This window comes from Chrysochloris asiatica, unplaced genomic scaffold, assembly GCF_000296735.1.
Source record: "Chrysochloris asiatica unplaced genomic scaffold, ChrAsi1.0 scaffold00172, whole genome shotgun sequence".
NCBI classification, from domain to species: Eukaryota; Metazoa; Chordata; class Mammalia; order Afrosoricida; family Chrysochloridae; genus Chrysochloris; species Chrysochloris asiatica.
Window position 1 is genome coordinate 4,563,986 of NW_006408690.1, and position 10,406 is coordinate 4,574,391.

Here is a 10,406-nt window from a genome sequence, read left to right on the forward strand (position 1 = left end):
TATACCTATGGATGCAGTAGCTCAAAAGAGGGAACAAATCTTTACAGCAAGGATCATTCCCACCCCCTCCACACATGGAGAGGACAGGGCTGGGCAACTTGGACATTGGCTACCCAAAATGGGAGGGCTACAAAGGCAAGAAGTGACTGGCTTACAAGCTTTCAAGAGGAAACCTAGATCCAGAGGGCATGGAGGAAGGTAGATTCTCCACTGAGTAATATCTAATCTGCATAGGCAGGGCTGATGAAATGAAATGTGGATAGGTCTCTTGTGATACAATAGTGAATAATTGTTATCAGGACTGATTGTGAGGGCTGGAAATGTACAGGTAGATGTTTTGCAGCAAGGAGGGGCATGATTGACTTCTCAGTCTAGGAGCGGAGGTCCCTGGGACCATCAAGGGAGAAGAGCGAAGAGCAGGATCCTCCTCAGAGAAGCAGTGATGCCTGAGATGGAGGCAGAGACAATGACGTGGAGAGGTGGAGTAGCTGGGGACTTTAGAAACAGAGAGGGAGAGGGGCTGTGTGCTGATGACCGGGGGTGGGGCAGGCTTGTAGTATATACCCTTTAGTTGGTAGATGAGATGATACATGGAGGGGATTTTAACCATGGCAATGAAACAATATGATAAGATGAATGTAAAACTAATGTTCTCTCATGTAAACTATCACATAAGTCACAATAAAATATTAAAAAAAAAAAAAAAAGTATGTGCAAGATGGATACCAAAACAACTAAAGAAAGAACACAAACAGAAGCATTTGGACATCTGCACACAAAATGTGGAGTAATACTCAAATGAAGATATAATGTTTCTTTTTTTTAAAAAAAGTGTTACTGCTGACAAGATATGGATTCATCACAACAAGCCTGGAAGTAAGTGGCATAGTATGGAATGAAAACAACCTCAATCACAGAATAAGAAAAAGTTAAAAAGTCAACCATCAGCTGGAAAATTGATGCTTATAATTTTCTAGGAGTCTCATGGGCCAGTATTGGAATACAGTCAGGAAAAAGGTTCAACAATCAACAATGTTGGTTACAGTGAGATGCTTATTGAAGACTTGAAGCCTAAACTTCAGATTAAAATCTATCCAAGGCATTGTGATCTTGTATGACATGAACAGTCACACACCTCTGCCCACACTGCTGACACTCTGCAAAAACTGTTTTGAGATGTTAAAGCATCCTCCCTATAGTCCTGATCTTGCTCCATTAGATTTTCACCTGTTTGGTCACCTGAAAGCTGCCCTTCAAGGATGAGGATTCACCTCTGATGGGGAAGTGAGGACAGCAGTATAATTGTGGCTTGCACTCAGCCTAGAACCTTTTTTAATAAGGGAATATGGAAGCTTGTTGAAAGACAGGCAAAGTATATTGAAAAGCAAGATTATGCTGAAGAAAAAAAAAAAAAGCTTCTGTAGGTCACTATGGGATTGTTAGGCAGAGGCAAACAGGATGAATGGGGATCTACACAAGGGGGAAGAGATATGAAGAATTCAAATATTGACCACCCTCTCTGTATCTTTACCTCTACACATACACACACACATATATATTCACATAACGTACACCCGACCAGACCAGGTCATGCACACACATACCACAAGTACTTTCATATATTCTGTCTACTTCTCTTTCAATTTCTCTCCCTAGGAGGAGAAAATAAAGGGACAGAAGGTTACTTTAACACATGCCATAGATGTCTTTGCATAGCAATTTGTACTGAAGTCCCTCTTCTAATTTGGAACTTAAATTATGATCTATCAAGATCACTAGTCACTCCTTGGAAGCCCTATACAGGGTCGCTAAGGGTGTGAACTGACTCGACAGCACTTAACAACAAATGACAACAAAATAGTTCAGTACTTTTATTAATTGATTTATTTGTTCATCTCTCATCTTACTTGAGGAGCTCTGGTAGCATAGTGGTTGCAAGTTGGGCTGCTAATCTAAGGGTCAGCAGTTGGAAACTACCAGCCATTTCATGGGAGAAAGATGAAACTTTCTGCTCCCATAAAGATTTACAGCCTTAGAAACCCTATACAGGGTTGCTATGAGTCGGAACTGACTCCACGGCACACCACCATCTCACCAAACTTAGGAAAGATTTTAAAGCATATATGCTTACATGGAATTTATACTGTTTTTTCTCACACAGAAATTCAGTCACTATTTTTTTTCCCATTTCCTTTTAGTGATTCATTTGCTGCCTACCTCGATAATTTTAACCTTTCATTACCCTCAAAGGCTGAGAGCTAGCTGTAAATGTAGATATTAACTCCTCCAGGTCACTTATGAAATCAACAAAAAAAGAGCAGTCCTGAATTGATCCTGAAGAAGCATGATGTGAATGAGTCTTTATTCCCAGATAGTAGAAGTCTTGCCTTCCATGAGAGAGACCCGAGTTTGATTCCTGGCCGAGGCAACTCATATGCAGTGGAGGCTTATTTGTTGCTATCATGCTGATCATGGTTTATCAGGGCTTCTAGACTAAGATGGGCTAGAAAGGAAGGCCTGGTGATTTACCTCAAAGAATCAGCCAATGAAAACCCTAAGGATCACAGTGGTCTGCTGTGCAGCTCATCAGGGGGCTGGCACAGGGACAGGCAGCATTGACTTCCACTGTGCATGGGCTTCCCAAGAGTTGGGAAGACACTCAGCACCTAACCACAACATTCTAGATATGCCTATGTTTCCCCCAGTTCTGCTTTCCAATCTTTACATGAGTTCCTTCATGAAGATAAAACATTTCAACTGATTTGTTGGTAAATTAATCCCTTGAGCATTTCTAATGTTATGACTAATTTTCCTGTACATGAATTCTTTTCAGCCCCCTTCTCCCAAGTAGATGATTCATAAGGGCTCATGACTCTCCTTGTTGATCCCATTGTTTTATAAATGAGTAATGCCAGTTCCCTGTAGAACTTTCTGGGCCCAGGATTAGAAATCAACTGGTCTGATGGCATGTTATAAAGTTGGATTCCGCAAACAATGGATGTAGAAACAACCTAGTCACTAATTGCCCTGTATTTGTTGTTCAGGTAATTGGAGGATAATAGACAGTGAGCTATAACTAAATGCCAACTACTGTTTTCTTCAGATAGCTAGCCTGCCTTGCCTCTATCTAGTCTCTCTCTCATCTCTTTAGTTGTTGTGTTAAATCAGGGCAGAGGAGCTCTAGTTTTTTTAACCACAACTAGCTGGATAACCCCAACTAGCTGAGTGAGGGAGTCCTGGTGTGGTGCTGTAGAATAAGCACTGAACTGCAAGGTTGGTTTAAATTGCAAGGTCAGTGGTTCAAACTCACCAACTATTCCTAAAAAACCCCATACAGGGTCACTATGAATTGGAAATGACCCAACAGCAGTTAACAACAACAACAGCTGGATAAGGAACTAGACACTTGCCTTATTATTTTTGGCTCCTTTCTAGGAAAGGAAATGTCAAACTGTAGTCAAGAGTGTGATAGCAATACCACCGTGGATTTGCGTCCCAAGTGTTCCACTTACTAGACAAGTCACTCCTTAACCCTTAAACCTCATAGGTTTCCTTGGGTTACCGACCTCTCAGGATTGTTGTAAGAGTTATGAGAGAAAACACACTTTGAAAAACCTGTATGGTCATCCATAGTCACAGTTTCTTCCTCTCCTGACATCCTGGGATCTTCCCTTCCTTTTCTCCTCCTCCCATTTTGTTGAATTGTTACTGAGCTTTATACAGATCCAAGTATGAATGCATGAGAGGGAAAACTGGAGCAAATACAGGCTGGGAGAATTTCACTGGAAAGGGCAGAGGATTCCTTGTAGGAGAGAAGAAAACAACAGATGTGAAAGGAAAGGAGGAGGGAGGCGGGAGGAGAGCTCCCACCCTGTTTGGAAAGAAAAGTTGGGGGAGCTTAGAGTTGGGGGTTTATTATAGGAGCAACAATGCTAGAGTGTGTGTGAGAGAGAGGTATGATGAGTGTAAGAATGATAAGAGGATTCTAAAGAAGTATAGTCATGCATTTGTATGCGATTTTTCAAGAGAGAGTGGGACTAGGATTCAATTTTCTTTCAATAGCTTTTGGGTTGCCAGACTTTTATTTCTTTGACTGCATTTCCCTGTCAAGACAGGACCATGAGGTAGCTTGGCTTCAAAAGGCTATGCATTTAAACCATGCAGTACAGTGCCCAGTACAAAGTAAGCACTCGATAAATGGCATTTATATTCATGGTGATTATTTTGCCAGTTCTGAAGTCTGGTTCTAGCTTTTATTAGTTGGAAGCTAGCCCTGGTTAGCTTGGGAAGAATGAGGAAGAATAAATGTTGGCCCTGAGGTCAGTCTAGCTCCTGTTAGCACTTCCTTTGGGCTCCACCTTGCTTCTAGGTTACCTCCACTTGCATTGAGGCACCAGCTATTGTTGCCCTGCACTGCTCCTTTGGAAAAGGAATCCCTTGATTCTGCCCATCCTCCCTCAGACCTGGTTGTTGTTCTGTGGTTCCCACCCTGGCTTTCCAAGAGTCATTTACATTCATTCCAAGATCCCTGATGCCAGTTACGTAACTCCATTTTACATACACTAAGGGACTGTGAGTGTGAAAGCACACTAGTCATGATGTTTGGAATGAGGTTTGCATCTCTTGGTGTTTCACAGAAGGCCTATAGCATTCTGGGTATTCCAGGAATCATTCAGATAAGAGTTGCTTAAGAGAGCAGCTACTGTGTAATTTCACCTTTTTTACATCAAAATATGTTTGATCAATGCATGTACCCTTTTTATGACTTTCTACTATAAATGATTTTTCTGTTACCTATCTTCTAATCCTGGCTACATTGAGAATGATTACTCTATGGGAAATTTATTTTGCCTAAGTTTCTGGAAGCAGCAGTCAAGAAATCAAACAACATATTGTATTAAGCAAATATGCTACACAAATCCTCTTTAAAGTATTCTAGAGCAAAGATATTAAAGACTAAGGTGTGCCTGACCCAAACCATAGATTTTCAATCATCTCATATGCATGTGAAAGTTGGACAATGCAGAAGGAAGGCCATAGAAGAATTGATGCATTTGAGTTACAGTGTTGGAGAAGAATATTGAGAGTACCATGGATTACCAGAAGAACAAACATCTCTATTGGAAGGAGTACAGTCAGAATGAGCCTTAGAAGCAAGTATGGCAAGACTTTGTCTTTCATACTTTGGACATATTATCAGGAGGAACCAGTTCCTGGAGAAGAACACCATGCTTGGTAAAGTGGACAGTCAGTGAAAAAGTGGATGATCCCCAACGAGATGAATTAGCACAGTGGCAGCAGCAATGGACACAAGTGTAACAACCATTGTGCGGATGGTGCAGGACCGGGCATTGTTTCATTTAGTTGTGCATAAGGTCACTATGAGTCAGAGCCAACTTGATGGCACCTAATAACAACAATAAATTTCTTGAGAAGTCCTAGTGGGGTACTGTAGGATAAGCACTGGATTGTTGACTCCAAGATTGGTGGTTCAAACCCACCAGCTGCTCCTCGTAAACCCCATACAAGATCTCTGTGAGTCATAAGTGACCCATGGCACTTAACAGAACAAAAAGTTTCTTGAATTAACCATATGGTTTCAGTGTTGATCTCACATGGTGATTAGTGACGTTTTAGCCTAAAAACGTGAGCCGTGGAGTCCAGCAATCCACTCTGTTAAAGGTCTAAATGATAGACCAGATTTCCTGGAGGTGCAAAGAAGTAACACACTAACTAGACTGTGAGCTGAAAGGTTAGCAAATGTGCCTGGCAAGAAAGACCTGGCAATCTACTTCTGAAACACACACACACACACACACACACACAACAGCCAGTAAAAACCTATGGTGTACAGTTTTACTCTGATACACAGTGGGATGTCATGAGTTGGAAGTGACTACAGTCAAGTGGTTAAAATGTAGGCATGGTGAAAATTTAAAAAAAAAGAAAAAGAAAAAGGAGTTATTTCGAATGGTACGTGTAGTAGACTGTGATGTTGCTTCCTTAAATTTACCTTGAGTCCTTCATTGGCTCTAAGCCTGTGGGTTACCTAATGCTTGTATAATTCAAAATGATTTTATTAGCTACCAAGCTTACTAGGTGCCAGGCACTATGATTTATTCTGTACTGGCCAGTTTTGCCTGCTCTGCCCATTTTCCTTAGACAGGGACACTGGCAATCAAGGGTATATATAGAGTTGGAAATGCTAAGTTTTCTGTGTACTTCGCGTATGAATGACTTGGTACTTGAGAAGCAATCCTAGACCATAACTTTGGGTTACACTGGTATCTGAATTTATTGTTCTTCCTGAACTTTATTAGTTGTCAGCAAATGTTACTTATTGCTTTGTTGTATACCCAGAGGCTATGAATCTAATGTTATTTTACAAATTGAATAAGGATGTGCAACTTTCCCCAAACCACAATATGTACTGTACCAAGGGGGTTTCAAAAAGTTCATGGAAAAGTGGAATGAAAAGAAAATGGATTTTTTTCCATGAATTTTTTGAAACTCCCTTGTATAATGTGTCTTGGTTTTGAAAGCAGGCTCAGGAATATTTGTTTTCATTTTTTTAAGGGTTTCACCAGTAAACTAGAGCACTCAGAGGAATGCTTTCAAGCCAATATAAACATTCACAATAACAGACACTTCATGTAAAGCCTGGTTGATGGGCAACGTGCAGCAAGTAAAGAGCGGCATATGTTTTCCGATTGCTAACACACAAAACAAGGTGGAAGTGGTTTGTAATATTTTGTGATAAGTACTTGAAAGGAGTCGTTTTCTTAGAAAAGTGAGACACAAATTGGGTACAAGTAAATATGGAATTGGTATCCATTCATTATACCCATAGCATTTTTTGATCTTCAGACTTTTTCCAACTATAAAAACATTTTAATATTATACGGAGGAAAAACACCCCGGGTTTACCTTTTTGAAGTGTTTGTTCCTGTAGAAAAAGTTCCTTTTTATAATCCCCATTGCCCCCAAATACACTCAGGGACTTTACATTTATGGGGAGTTTCATATATACACCGAAGGAAAACTAGCCCCTTTGCTTTAAAACTTAATTGCATAGAACGCTTTAAAACACCATTCAAACAAATAACTTTTTACAATGTTGGAGTGGAAGAAAACGTGGTGACTGGCAAAATGCGTCGTTTATGGATTAGGCTAACACAAATACTTCCTCCGGTGTAAAAGGCTTTGATCTTAAAGCAGATGCCCTCGGTACACAGCTGTGACCCATGGCTCACATCCCCAGAAGGTGAGGCAAAGGTAGCATGGGAGTCCAGCGTCTGCTTTCAATTTTTTCTTTTATACTTAACAGTTCATGATTTTATATAACATCTCAGTTGTATGAAAAAATATGTACCCATTTGAGTGATAACAGATTTTCTTGTGGTTTGACTCGGCATTGTTTGGGTGAATACAGACTGGAAATACAGGTTTTAATTAGAGCCGGATGAGCGCTGAGGTACCCGCACGCACGCTGAGCTTGGCGGGTCTTCCAGAATTATCTTGAGTTCTCCGAGCTGCCTTGAACTGTGAACCCACGTTGGTTTTCCATTTACAAGGCATTGCGGTGAGACTATAGCAGTAATGTACAATCCGGGGACATGACACGCCTTTCCGATTGTATCTGCCCTGCAGAATTTCTTCACAGCTCTTCAGGTTGGCCCAGGTTCTGCAGCTGTTGCTCTCACATCCGGAATCTGAACCTTCGTAATTCATTTCATATGACAGCTCGTTATAACTTTAGGCTTCAAAACACACTGAATGTTTGTTGGCTGGGTCGAACTTTTCATTCTGTTTGGTCAGCGTAGTGGGTCAAGGGGTTTAGTGTGGTGGTCTGTCTGCTAACTCTGATGATGCTACTGTTTGCTATGCTGCTGTGGTTTGAGGGGTCCAGGCACTGAAGTCCATGCCCTCAAAACTACAAAGTGGACTCCACATTAGTAGGCACACCGACCTCTCTGTGAAGACATTGGCTTATAGTTTCGTCCTCTGGGTTTTCTTCCATCTTGTTTTTTTCATTATCTTTTGTACCCAAAGGAGTCCTCTGGTGGTGTAAACCGTTACGCACTTGGTTACTAATCAAAACGTTGGTGGTCTGAAACCTCCAATATCAGAAGAAAGACCTACCAGTCTATTTCTGAAAAAAATCAGCCATTGAAAATTCTATGGGACACAGTTCTACTCTGACACTTACCCGGTCTCCATGAATCAGAATTCACTTGATAGCAATTGGTTTGTTTGGTTTGTTTTCTTGTGTTTTTATGCCCAAGTAGACACACACACATGAGATTCACATGTCAGGTTTGTGTAGTACTAGGTAGTACATGTTACCTTATTCTAAAAATGCTAGAGATGGAGAATGATTTGATTATTGTCTAGGTCAGTAAGCGGTGGAACTCTCTCTGGCTCTATGTTAGGAGAAAAGGAAACAGAAAGTCTTAACGTGTTCACAAGAGTTCGTGTTATCCTGTGGAATGGCTTCAAGCTTATTTTCAATTTTGATTCAAATTTGATTCCTAACAAATAAAAAGAAGATCTGTGAATAGTATAGCTTCCTGGCTAAAACTTTAAATGTCATGATAAGGACCGATAAAAACATATAAATGGATGTTGTTGTTGTTGTTGTTAAGTGCCATTGAGTTGATTTTCAACTCATTGTGAAACCATGTGCCACAGTAAAAATGCTCCATGGGGTTTTCTAGTCTGTACTCTTTACAGAAGCAGACCACCAGATGTTTCTCTTATGGACATGCTGGGTGGGTTCCAACCTTCAACCCTTCAGTTAGCAGCTGCGCACTCACAGTGACTTTATATGACAGAGTAGAACCGCTCCTTAGGGTTTCAGAGACTATAAATCTTCGTGGAAGAAGACAGCTTCACTGTTCTGATGAGCAGCTGATGGCTTTGAACTTTCAACATTGAGGTTCGTAGCTCAGTGCTTAACTTACCACACCACTAGAGCTCTTTCATTGCACCAGTACTGAATCACAGTTACCATGTGTAGGGTTCCCAAGGAGTGACTGGTGAGTCTGAACAGTTGACCTTGTGGTTAGTCATCCAGTGCTTTACAGTGCCACACCATGACTCCATTCATTGGATAGATCAAAGTGCCAAAGGTACTTCTCTGTAAGTAAAAAAGTAGGTCCTCGTAGGTTATATATTTTAGTGGCTATGTGTCCATGATTTGTATTCAAACAGTCTGGGGCTGAATCCTTGCTTTACCTCCTTCTTTCTGTTTTGTGACCTGAGGCAAATAACTTTTGCTGATCTTCAATTTTCTTCTCATCAAAAGTAAAATTTCTTTTTAAAACTTTGTATTGTGGTTTGAGTGAAGGTTTAGAGAGCAGATTGGTGTTTCCATTCAACAACTCATACACATTTCATTTCCCGATATTGACTGTAATCTTCACAATGTAACAGCACTCTTCTTACTTCTTCCCTGTGTTTCCCATCTCCTTTCCTAGCCCTGCCTGCCTTCTGAGGTTTTTTGTTGTTGTTAGGTGTCATCTAGTCTGCTCTGACACATAGGGACCCTATGCACAACAGAATGAACAACTGCCCAGTTCGCACAATCATTATGTTTACGCCCACTGCTGCAACCACTGTGCTAATCCATCTCGTTGGGGGTCTCCCTCTTTTTTTTTTGACCTTCTAGATTACCAAACATGATGTCCTTCTCCAGGGACTGGTCCCTCCTGATGACATGTCTAAAATATATAACATGAGGTCTCAACATCCTCACTTCTAAGGGACATTCTTCTGGTTATACTTCTTCCAGCACAGATTAGTTTGTCTTGGCACTCCATGAGACTTTCAGTACTCTTTGCCAACACTGCAATTCAAATGCATCAATTATATTCTAGTCTTCCTTATTCATTGCCCAGTTTTCACATGTATATGAGGTGATTGAAAATATTATGGTTTGGATCAGGCGCACCCTAGTCCTCAAAGTAACATCCTTGCTTTTTAATACTTTAAAGAGGTCCTGTGCAGCATATTTGCCTAATACAATACATCCTTTGATTTCTTGACTATGGCTTACATGATGAACATTGCTTGTGAAGTCAAGTAAACTGAAATATCTGACACCCTCAATCTCTTTTCCATTTATCGTGATGTTGTTTATTTGTCTGTTGTGAGGATATTTTTGTTTTCTTTACATTGAATTGTAATCCATACTGAAGACTGTAGTCTTTGATCTTCATCAGTAAGTGTTTCATGTTCTCTTTGCTTTCAGCAAGCAAGGTTGTATCATCTGCATATCACAGGCTGTTGTTAGTGAGCCTTTCTTCAATCCTGATGCCACGTTCTTCTTCATATATTGTTAAGTGCCGTAGAGTCAATTCCAATCCATAGCAACCCTGTATAGGGTTTCCAAGGAGCAGCTGGTG